This window comes from Muscardinus avellanarius (genome assembly GCF_963383645.1).
Source record: "Muscardinus avellanarius genome assembly, chromosome: 8".
Lineage (NCBI taxonomy): Eukaryota > Metazoa > Chordata > Mammalia > Rodentia > Gliridae > Muscardinus > Muscardinus avellanarius.
Window position 1 is genome coordinate 46,076,559 of NC_137794.1, and position 13,227 is coordinate 46,089,785.

Consider the following 13,227-nt stretch of genomic DNA (forward strand, 5'->3'; position numbering starts at 1 on the left):
TCAGGTATTTTTGTAGATCACAAACATATTTTAATATCCTGAGTCTAAAATATGACTATTTTATATGTATCAACACAAAGTAATGTCTTCATGATTATAATATATACTAAATTTTCTTGGATTATTGATATTGTGTTACTGTAGGGAAGATTGAACTTAGTTTTGTTCAGAAATTTATAGTTGTTTAACATATAGTAGGAAATCACATTGTGACCACTCCTGTCATAATGAAATTTGAGCAGTCAATAAATCACATGTGAATCTGTAGATTTTTGTAGCTCTTTCACTTACGTATTTCTAATGAATGCAAACACACAGTACTTCATTTAGCATTTTATTGCAGTTCTCAAGCATTTACATGGGAACTATATATTACTTTATGATAAATTACATCCCACTTATCTCTTTTACATTCCATGAAATTATACTGATCCTTTAAAATTGTATGTACTATAGTATGTTATATTATCTATGACTCATTTCAAAATGACAGAGAGGGTATCAAATAGTTGTAATAAAATGAGAAGTTGTCTTGATATAGCTTAGAATTCTCTGCCAGGTTCTGTAATATTAGAAAAAAAATTCCTTGGGAGATACTGTTAAATAAGAGAACTTTTTGAAATTTCTATTTCTTATTTTTGTTTTCTTTTTCTTATTGTAAATCTAGTGTAAAATCCATGCTAAGAAGCTACACAACATTTCTTTTAAATTTTGTCAAAATAGTTTTGATTTGTAAAATTTCTGACAGTTTTATTTCTTATAGGCTAAAATATTACTTTCATTTGGGTTAATTCACCAGATTATGCCTTTTAGTTTCATAAAGGTAAGCAAAAGTAGCATAAATTTTTGGAAAAGAAAACATAGTTACATCCTTATATGTAGACTATGTAGGTAGAAGTATGCTTACTATATCATCAACTGTGACTAGTGATAGGAAAACAATTATTGTGTACCTGTTCTCTTGGGCCCACAGTGTATTTTTTCGTAATTATCTAGAAGGCCCTTAATATCATATTAAGTTCAACATTAAAAGACATCAACTATTGTTAGATAGTATGTCCCCCAAATAGTGAAATGAGGCATACCGTTTAGATAACATATACTTTTTGATCAATTAATTAACAAGTTATTTTGGAGTAGTTCCTACCAGCTTTTATTCTCTGTGTAATTTTTAAAAAGTTTTATTTTTTTCATCTATTTTTAAAAATTCATTCAGAGCTTTATTTGCTTGGTTCCTAAAAAGTCAATATGGGGCTACATGATATTCATGATAGGGTAATCTAAAGTCTGACTTTTGGATTTCTGACACATTTTCCATATGTTTTAAAGGGGCAAGAATAGGTAAAGATATAATGTATTTATATTAATCAAATCTGTTATTTTTTTTCTATCCATTTCTAAGCTAAGCTTCAATAAAGGAAGGACTGAGGACAGACGACCCTGACAGAATGAGAAGGGATGAAATGGAATAGAGTTGAGTTAGAACAGCATGCTGAGAGGTGATTTGGTACTCCACAGCCAGAGCTCATTTGTTTTACCAGGCAACCGATAAGTTTTTTTCATAGCTTTAGTGAAGACAGAACATTTGATTGAGCGACAGTCTTTATTCTTTGAGCCCAGCCTGAAATGAAAACAAATCAAAATGCAAAATTCCACACCCACATGTTTTTGTATTTTTACTCTTTTCAACATATATTTTTTCATATACTGATTGCACACCCATGTTTTTACTAGGGAGTCAAGAATTTTATAATCAAAGTCATTAGAAATAGAACAGAGGAGAAGGTCATATACAGAATTGAAAATAATTATGGAATAAGTCATCTGTAACTATTCAATGCTTTAGATTTACTGTCTTTCAGGTTGGAGATAGTGCTTGTTCTTTGTGTGTGTATACATGATGTTTAATTAATCAATTAGTAAATTAATTAATTCGTGTTGCTTCTAATCGAACCCAAGGCCTTAACACATGCTAGGCAAGTGCTCTACCACTGAGCTGAATCCCTAGCCCTCATAATGTGCATTTAGCGCCAGTATAGATGTAATGAAACCATTTTTTTTTTCAGACTTAGAGAGCTTCTGATAAAAAAATGAGGCAAGCGAACAAAGTCCTGAATGAACAACTGAAATCTCTAGAGATCAACCACTGAAATAAAATGCATTAATAATAGAAAAATAAAGTACCTATTATAGAATCAGTAAACCACATATCATTGTTTTGGGACATACTGATTACACAATGCATAGTCTTGTTTTGCTTATTTTTATTTAATTAATTACTTATCTATTTATTTTCAGTGATGGGAATATATTTTAGCACCTTTTTTAGAATTGTGGAAAGTCAAGGTTTGTACTCACAACATTTTTAAACAATTTTATTAAGATATAATTCAGATAGTATACAATTTGCCCATTTATGCTATATAAGCTAATAATATTTGGTACATAGCATTACTATTTTTTAAAATTGTGATGATATGCGTACATGTATAAACATATATAACTCTTAACTTTTCTATTTTAAGTGTATAAATCAGTTGCCTTAATTATATTCATATGTTGAGTTCTATTTTTATTTTAATCTATTTTTAAAATGTTTAATTACCTGAAACAGAACACTTTTAAAAAAGAATCTAAAATTCTTGATTCAGAAAAAGTAAACTGAGCCGGGCGTGGTGGCGCACGCTTGTAATTCCAGCATTCGGGAGGCTGAGACTGGAGGATCGTGGCTCGCAGACAGCCTCAGCTACTACTTAGTGAGGCTCTCTGCAACTCAGTGAGACCCGGTTTCAAAATAAAGAATAAAAAATAGGGCAGGGGGTGTAGCTCGGAGATCAAATGCCCCTGGGTTCCATCCCCAGACCCGCAAAAAATTTAAAAAAGTAAACTGAAGCCTAATAAAAGTAGTATTAACTAGAAAGCAATGTTTTAAATATTTTCCTGTGTATGAGAGCAGCTTTAATAGGAAAAAGAGAAAAGCAGTTCATGTTGACAATTAGGAGTTCTTTATTCAACCTGTGCATGCTTTTAGCATGTGACTCACATGTGCCCAGGCTTTCACATCCAGCACCAGCTAGTTCATACTCACATGGACACATCATTATGAATGCCAGTGCTCATTATCTTTTAAAACATGCTTACTTCAAAGATTCAAGCCAAAATTGCACATAGGAGTATTGAAACTAGACAACTCAATACTGAGGAAGCTCATCTGTAGTGAGATAGATAAATGAAGAAGGTATATGCCAACTAGCAAGAATGCTTAGAGATTAAAGACTAGGTAAAGTTGAAATACATGCCTACAGACATAAGCAATCCCAATTATATTTGCCCATTCACTAAACAATATTTATTAAGCATCTATAAAGTGTCAGGTATTCTGATGAAGATAAAATAGCAAATTAGACATAATCCTGAAGCAATTTGTAAGAAAATCTAATGAGGAAGACAAAGAAGGAAGCTAACAGGATATAGTATGGCAAGTCCTACGTTTGGGTAAATACTGAACCTCTTATTGTTCATAGGGACATCTTATCAACTCTTGAGATAAAGTTGAGAAGGCATTGGAGAAACATGCTTAGTAGGAGTTATGGCTACATTGACAACTAAAGCAGAGAATTAAGGGCTCACCCAGTGATCTCAGAAGTAGATGGGGACATTGAGTGAGGAAGTCTAGCAGTTGGATCAGGAGCCAAAAAATGCTTAAGGACCTGCAGACATGAATGCATATAAAAAAATTCTGGGAGCTGAAGGTATCTCAGTATGTCTGGAGCTCAGAACACAAGGCAGAGGAGCAACAAGAAAAAACACCAGGCCAGGGATCAACTCTGTCCTGTTAGTGATTTTGAACATTATTCAGAAAGATTTGAAAAGTCATTGAATGCTTTGATAAAAAAAAGATCATATTTGACCATGGTATAGAAAATATTTTCAAAAGAGAAAACTTGATTGTGGCAGCTCAATAGCTCAATTGCTACTTTTGTAGCAATTCAGGGGAGAGAGAAGACAGACTGAAGCTGGGTAGTGTTGTAGAGTCATTCTGTGAAGACTGAACAGAACTATTGCTCACTCCCAGCTCCTGGATCCTCATTTAAATAGAAGTCTACCACACAAATAACATAGGAAAACAAAGATTAGTGGGTATGTGTCTATATTTCCAGTGAATATCAATGCCTCATAAGTCACTTTAATATTTTTTACAGGCTGACCATGAATGAAAGGGTCAGAGCGCCACTCATTAAAAACTGATAAATCTTTACATATAAACCTATGTGGTATTGCAAGTGGGAATTTGCTAAGCCTCTTTTGAGACTTATTCCCCAAATTAGTAGTGTTATCAATGTCAGTGTGCTTTAAATGAAACCACCACCTATAGATTCAGTGATTTTTAATAATTACTTATGACTATTTGCATATTTATGTGATGTATAGACATTAAATAATAATATTTTTATTTAGAAATGTATATGAATATATACGGGAAATAAGTAAACTGAGCCATTCAGTAACAGAATCTGCTTCTAATGCATTTTATATAAATTCAGTGAGGAATTAAAATAATTCTTTGCCAACAGAATGGCTGATAGCAAAGGACAACTGCTTTCTTCTGCAACTCCTAAAACAAAGTAATATTACTATGGAGAGAAGTAGTTTGTAGTGATTCATATAATAAATAACCATAGTAGCTGCAGCTATTGTCATTGAGCCAAAAATGCTTTAATTTAATCATCTATACAAATTACTAAAATTACCAGGGAATTGTTAGCAATAAGCATGTATAGAAATTCAAAAGAAAAATTTAATTTTGCCTCAGAGTCTCTACTTGAATTCTTTGTTTCACTTTACTTTTAAGTGTTGTGATGAAGAGAGATTAATCTAGAATTTAAAAAGACAGGTCAGGATGATGATAAGCAGGAGATCAGAGTAAGGGGTAGACATTCGATATAGAAACACTATTTTTCATGTCATTCATTATGTTTTAATTTTTAGATACAAGATACTTATTGTGTTAGTCCAGTCTGAAAGGAAATCAAGCAAGTAGAAGAGGAAGAATGAGGAGAAGGAGAGGAGGAGAAAAAAAACTGCATGGACTATTTATGATATGGACCCTTACAGTTATTGAAGTTACACTAGAATTAGTTACAATTCACATGATTTTCCTATGTGCCATCTTAGACATGTAAATCATCATAGACATGGGTAATATCATCCCAGGTGGTGAGTTCTGAAGGTGAGATTCAAAGCCAGAACTATCCATGAAAATCTCACCATCTCTGGGAACACCAAGCCCTCACCTTTCTTATCTCACAGAGTGGTCATGGAGTTCCTCTTCCTAGAGAAAGATGCAAATGTCCTTCAAATCTGAGATCCAAATAACTAGAATCTTAACTTTGTAATTCTGAAATTATGTAGTTATTGGACAGAAAGAAAATTTGGAGATCTTCTAGTCCAAAGGTGTTACTTTATGGATAAACAAAATGAAACTTAAAGAGGAAAATTGACTCAATGTCATTCCCATTGTTAATAGTAGAGTTGTTACTGGACTTCACATTTCTTGAGCAAGGCTGGAAATCTATTTTCTGTGACATAAATCATATTCAATGAAGACCTAATAGTAATTAGTTTAAATGTGTGAATAAACTAGACATGTTCTATTTTGCCGTGCTTAAATTTTTTTTTTTTTTTTTTTTTTGGTGGTACTGGGGTTCCTGGAAGCCATTCTACCTCTGGGCTACACTCCCAGACCCATTTTTATATTTTTATTTCGAAACAGGTTCTCTTAAGCCAGTGCGGCTGGCTTCCAACCTGCGCGATCCTCCTGTCTCCGCCTCCCAAGCACAGGGATTACAAGCGTGCGCCACCACGCCCAGAGATTTGAACATTTCTTATTTGCTGTTTCTTTATTCTTTTTGCTATAGTAGAAATATTCGAAGTAAATAAAAAATAATAATTAAACTAAAATGCAAAATTGTTAAATTATATAATATGTGCCTAATTTAAAATGAATTTATCCTGGCTTAATGCAGTTTGAGCCAGGTTTTCTCTTTTTTTGTAATAGGTCACTAATTTTTTTTTCTTTGCGTACTCTTGAATCTATCTCTCTGTCTTGGTATTCTCTCAGCCTTACCTACCCAAACCAATATTTTTAGACTTTGTCCATATGGACTCAAATTGCCTTAATTTGAATCTCAGCTTCAGTCTTTGATAGAAACTGTGTTTTTCCATTTCAAAAAATATTTGATCTCTGTCCACAGGATATCTATGAATGAATTTAATATATTAAATATACATGGAACATAGACTAACTAACTCTTGTTCCCATTAGCCTGGGACTCTCCTGGTTTTAGTGATGAAAGTTCATATCCAGGAAAGCCTCTGTTTCAGGTACAATGGGATTAGAGCCAGTTTTTAATAAAATATTACACAGTATTTTATTTGGGTTTCACACAAAACTTTGAATTAGTTGGACATAAATCGTCCTTATAATTTTTCAAAATTGTCTTTATCCCAGTTCTGTAACTAACTCTATGACCTAAGGGACCACCTAGAGTTTTTGTTTTATTGAATTAATCTTTGAAAAATTCTATTTGCCAAAATAAGTGACCCATATCTGTTATCTTTTTATTTACTTATTCAAATTCTAGCAGAGGCTTTGAAATTGGAGGCACTAAATGACTTGCTCCAGGTAACCATTTGCTTGTCTATAACCCTGCGTGTTATAACCAGTTATCTTTTATAGCTCCCATAATTTTTTCAGGGTCCTCATTCTGTGCACTCTTCAAGATCCATAATCTTTACCTATAGTCCTCAGAGCATCAGCAGGCATAACCCCCATAGTGGCCTCCACAGAGGACTTTCTCTATAGGTAGAATATTATCCTAAGGAAAAAGAAGTTGAGATATCAAAGTCATTGGCTTTGCCATTTTCAAGCAGTCGAGCCTACTTCTGTTTCTTGTAGGTTTCATTAGCGGCTAGTAGGGTTATGGGAGAAGGCTATTTCTAATAATGTGCTGGGATTATCATTTTTTTTCCACATAAGAGGCGTGTGATAATTACCAGAATGGTTATAAGATCAGTAGTTTTTAAAGAACATGGGACAATTTCTGGGTATAGTAAGGCTTCAGGAGGTTAACTATTGTAAATATCTGGGGAAAATCCAAGAAAACTAGATTTAGAAAGCAGGTTAGATTTAAAGATAATTGTGATATATGAACAGATTGTTAGTTCTTTTAAAATGCAGCAATGGTCAGTATTTGGTAGAGGCAGAGATGCAATCAAATCTACCCCATAATTTTAAAGAAATATCCTCAAAGGTATACTGCTACTGCCACACATGCTCGGGAACTATGGAAAACAAATCGTGTGGGAAAGGTGGTCAGGAGAGAACCGAGATGGCAGTGCAGCAGCAGTAGTGGTGGTAACCAGAGTTTGGAGGGGCAGACGGATCAAGTCCAGTCCACCTTGAACTTTTGAGGAAATCTCTCCAAAAGTAGACTGCTCCTGCCACACATGTTCAGGAATTCTGGTCAACTCACTAAGTAGTAAAAGGGTTTAGGGGGTTTCAGAGGGAGCCTCACATGGTCGGTATGGGCCGCCACGCAGTGTGTTCTGGGACTCATCAGCCCTCATGGCCACCGCGCTTCTCTGTGCAGAGCGGGAGGCCAGGGTGTATGTGGAGCAGCAGAGCCTGCTCTCTGGAGTGAAGCTGTGGACCTCTGCTTTTGGAGGGAGGACAAAATTCATTGCCACTAGGAATTTGGGGTCCCAGCTTTCACAAAAGACATGTACTGCTCTCTCTTATAAAAAAAAAAAAAATTGAAGAACGCTGGGTGTGGGGGCACACACTTGGGAGATGAAGACAGGAGGACCGCACAGGTTCATAGCCAGCCTTTGATGGCCTGAGATACCCTGTTTCCAAATTAAAATAAAAAAAGTGGGTCCCTGGGGTAGACCCCGGAGGTGGAAGGAAGGGTTTCTAGGAATCTTAGTACCACAAAAAAAAAAAAGAAGGAAGAAAATAGGGAACATTTGTAGATGACCTGATTATAGTGGCAGAGAACAGAGCCCAATGCACAGCAATATAACAAGGCTGGTGCCGGGGCTTCTGAGGCGAGGATGGGAGCCTACCCAAGCGGCTAGGCTGGTGCCGGGGCCAGTGAGGCTGGGATCTGAGCCTACCGTGAGGCAAGGCCGGTGCTGGTGCCTCCGAGGCCAGGATCAGAGCCTGCTGAGGGGTAAGGCCGGTGCCAGGGCCAACGAGCCCAGGATCGGAACCTGCCGAGGGGTGAGGCTGATGTCGGGGCCAGTGAGGCCAGGATCGGAGTCTACCGTGAGGCAAGGCCAGTGCTGAGGCCTCCAAGGCCAGGATTGGAGGCTGCCAAGGATTAAGGCCGGTGCTGGGGCCTCTGAGGCCGGGATCGGAACCTGCCGAGGGGTGAGGATGGAGTTGGAACCTGCCATTTGGTGAGGCCGTAGATGGAGGCAGTGAGGTCGGGATAGGAACCTGCCTAAAGGCAAGGCCGGTGCAGGGGCCTCTGAGGCCGGGAGTGGAGCCAGTCATGAGGCAAGGCTGGTGCTGGAGCCAGCAAGGCCAGGAACAGAGTCTGCTGGGTGACCAGGCCTGTGCCAGGGCCTTCGTGAGTGGATGAGAACTTGCATTGCGGCATACACAAAGAAATATCAAAGAAAAATAAAAAATCAGATGCTCTCCCTAATATGCAAAAAATAGGAAAAAATGGGTAATAGGAGGGAATCTAGTGGAAAAAAGGCCCCTATGGGGGAGCAATTAAGGTAACCAATCAGAGGGAATGGGATGGGAGAATATGGAATCTCTTTAAAGCACATAATGTACGTAAATAAATATATCAATGTTAAACACTAAATCAAGCATGGGATTGTGGGGGGAGGAGTGAGTGGGATGGGGATTGGATAAAGGCTAATTGGATGATGTGTACTTGGATATCCACACAAGTCTTGTATTCCATTGTGATGTTTGATTACAATGCAGCAATAAAATTTATTTAAAAAATAAAATAAAATACCTACTGTAAACTGGGTAAACTATACAGTATTGCACTATACAACCATATGTGTTATGCTGCATACCATAATACCATATATTATATTATATTACATATATATGATAGTTAAAATGAATCTTTCTTAACCCATGAGAGTCCTTAGAGTCATTTAGGAAAAAATTGATATTTCGTATATTTATGAGAGTCCTATGTATCATAACTGGTGAATGTTTATTTATTTGATTTTGTGGCACTGGGGATTACACCAAGTAGTACTCTACTACTGAGCCACACTCCTATCCCTGTTTTATTTATTTTTTTCATCTTGAAGTTATGTCTCACTAAGTCTCAGAGGGCCTCATTAAGTTGGTGAGGCTGGTCTCTACCATGTGACCCTTCTGTCCACTTCCAACATACTGGAATTATAAGCGTGCCCACCACGCCCATCCTGGTGAATGTCTATTATATTTTAATTTATTATATATATATATATGATCTGTTTTGAAACAAATTCTACCATTCCAAAAATCAGGCTAAAGTTGAAGAAGTTATGATTTTCATTCTTCTTTTTCTGCTTTGTGCAAATTGCCATCAGTTGACTAAACTTAAATCACTGAGAATTATAATAAGGTCAGGTAGTACAAGAGTGAGTTAAATAGTTTACACAAAGCCATTTGTCATGGCACACACACTTGTAATCCCCACACTTGGGAGGCGGAGACAGGAGGATCGCACAGGTTGGAAGCCAGCCATGCTGGCTTAAGAGACCCTGTTCCAGATAAAAATATAAAATGGGTCTGGGAGTGTAGCCCAGAGGTAGAAGGGTTTCCAGGAACCCCAGTACCACCAAAGAAAGATAGTTTACACAAAACTGAGTGATAAATAACTAATGAACTAGTTAAATGAAAAGTAAGATAATAAAAAGTAAGAATTACAAAAATAATTTTCTACATAATAATTGGGATGTTATTGAGATTAGAATGTTAGTTTTGTTGGTTGTCTTTAGCAAGCCTCTTCAGTTTTCAGATGACAGCTGCTGAAAATGCATGAATGAAACAGACAGAAATAATTGGAAAACTGGGGGATCCAGTTTGAAGTGTACATTTTTATTCTAAAATGTTTTGAATTACATAATGAGCTCATAGGAGGAATCGACATAGATAGAAGGCTTCATGGATAAGTCATACAAAATAAATCTTGTTCCAAAGAAAAAGCTTATACTTTCTGTATTATCAGAGTTCTGCTTCATAGAAATCCCCATCACCTGACACATACTTTGCAAAAAGATGTGTTTTTAATTTCTTAAAAAAGTCTCTATTTTAGCCAGAAGGATATATATCGAGAATAAGCCATCAAGTTGTAGGAAGATAAAGAATGAAGGTCACAACCTCTCTATTTTATCTTGTATTACTCTCAGCCTAAAACTGGCTCCCAGGGTAGTGCCTATTTCTGTAAGAAATTCTTTTCACTGATCTCTTCTTTGTGGCCCTTATAATAGTCTGCATTCAAGAGCATGTAAGCATCTAATGTACATGCACAGAAGCTTCTTCAAGGGACAAGAACCTGTCTCCTGAGGCCCAAGGGCTGCCACTTGACATCAGGAATCCTGAAGTGCCAGCACTCAGAAAGAAACTATTCTCTTTCCCAGTGTTCCTGATTAAAAATGGCAATTCACAACTTATATTTAAGAGGCATCAAAGTCTAGAGGCTGGGCCAAGCTTTCCTCTTCTCTTTATAGGTGATTTATAGAATATGGCTTTGCAGTGTTTTATAGTGTTTGTATCTACTGTTAAGTAATTACTAAGTAAATGGAGCCTTATACAGAAAATATATTATATACATGTACTTTCTTTACTTAGGGCATTCAGGTATAAATGTATGCTTTATGGTTAGTATTTAGAATGCCCCGTAGGCCTCACAGAGATGAGAGAGTCATGTTGGAAATGGGGCTTTGTTGAAAAGGAAGAGGAGGGGTCCCTTAGAGTGAGGCTGTGAAGATGATCTATTGTGCCTCATCTTCTTGCTCTCCTTTTCTCTTTCTCTTCTTCTATCTTTCAGACTCCAAAGCAGAGTTCTTGCATGCCCTTTCTCTCTCTCCATCCCCTCTTATATGCCCACTTTGTAGACTTCACCTGATTTGCTATGGACTGGACCTCAGAAATCTCTAGAACTGTGAGCAAATAAATTTTTCTCTACATTGTTATGGTCAAGTGTTTGGGGTTACAGCAGTGTGAATGCTGACTGAGACACTAATCAATGAGATATTTATTTTAATTTGGTACTGGAGATTAAACCAAGGGGCATTCTTTTCTGAGCTATACCCCAAGTACTTATTATGTATTTTTTGTGTGTGGTACTACTGATGGAACCCAGGGTCATTCTACCTCTGAGTGACACCCCAAGCCCTACTTTTTATCCTTTATTTTAAAACAGGATCTCACTGAGTTGCAAATGGCCTCACTAAATAGCAGAGGCTGTCCACAAACTGGATTCTCTTGTCTCAGCCTCCCAAATGCTGAGATTACAAGTGTGTGCTACCATGCCTGGCTATAATTTTTTGTTTGTTTGTTTTGAAGAAAGTTCTCATTAAGCTTCTGAGAATATCTCTAAATTTCTAAGGCTGGCCTGGAATTTGTAATTTCTCAAGAACTGGGATAACAGTGTGTGCCACCATGCCCAGCTACAATAAATATTCAAAATACGAATTGAAATCCTTAAAATTTTTTTCCATAAACTTTAAAGATTTTTTCTTTTGGAAACTTCATCATAGAATCCCTTCCTTTTTCCTTCCTTCCTTCCTTCCTTCCTTCCTTCCTTCCTTCTTTCCTTCCTTCCTTCCTTCTTTCCTTCCTTCCTTCTTTCCTTCCTTCCTTCCTTCCTTCCTTCCTTCCTTCCTTCTTTCCTTCCTTCCTTCTTTCCTTCCTTCCTTCTTTCCTTCCTTCCTTCCTTCCTTCCTTCCTTCCTTCCTTCCTTCCTTCTTTCCTTCCTTCTTTTCTTCCTTCTTTGTTAATCTTTTGGACATTCTGCCTTTTTTGATATTTCTACATAGCTCAGCTCAGTCACTATTCATTAAAAACTTTGCATGCCTGTTTTGTCTTTTAGATTTATACAATCTTTAAAGTTTCATGTTCATGTCTGAAATTGCTCAGCACAAACTCTAATTCTTTATAAATATCATGCTATAATTATGCATATGTAAACTGCATCAATTGCACAGGTGTGCTATTTGAAAAATGAACTATGTTAACTTGCCTTTCATAATTACATTTTTACCTCATTTTGCCTTCTGCTATCTCTCTTTAAGCCTTTGATTTCTCTGTTGAATTGCATAAAATATGTGATTTGAAATTGTTTCATCAAAAGATGTCAGAGTTTTTCAATACCTCTTAGGTGTGGTTTTATGAACAAGTAAAATGTTTGTGGTCTGTTCTTTACACATATTCTATGAAACATTTGCAGTGGATTTAGCAACATAACAAATCACCAAATTAACTTGTTTTATGAGTACAAAATAAAATATTTAGTGACAAAGTAACTTCTAATAAGGTTTATCAAATATCTCACAATCAAAAGTATATTGTCTGAGTTTTTGATAAGTAATAAATGAAACTATAAGAACATAAATTGTTGGATGGCCAAGCAACATGTCAGATATTTTAATAAAATAATACCATCACCTTATTTCACTTTAACTCATTTGATTTTCATAATTTTGTAAAATAGGAAAGGCTTTTATTTCTATGTTCATTTGGCTGATAGAAACTTTGAGTCACAGAGTTTGTCTTTTGCCGGGGGTTTCTACAGCTGGAAAGCACAGTAGCCTAGAAAAGAAGATAATAGCAGCTAAGCATCCATTTATTTGAAAATTAATAATATAGTTTGTTATGGAGAAGTTATGTGCTTATTCTTTTTAGAATCATCTAAATTTAAACTTCTCTATTAATTATAGCCCCGTGGATTATTTTTTTGCGCCGACAGATGAATGCTGAGAAATGCTAATTACAAAGAACATTAATTTGAAATGAATGTTATGGATATATTCCTAGAGAGAGATTTCCACTATGGTATGTATAATTTATACTTTATTCTCTGCTTTCCCTTTATTTTTTCTTTTTCATTTATTATTATTACATTAATAGATATTTAATTTTTGTGGCATAAATATAGGAGCTAGAAATACAGTCTTGAATGGAAAAAGATTCTTGAT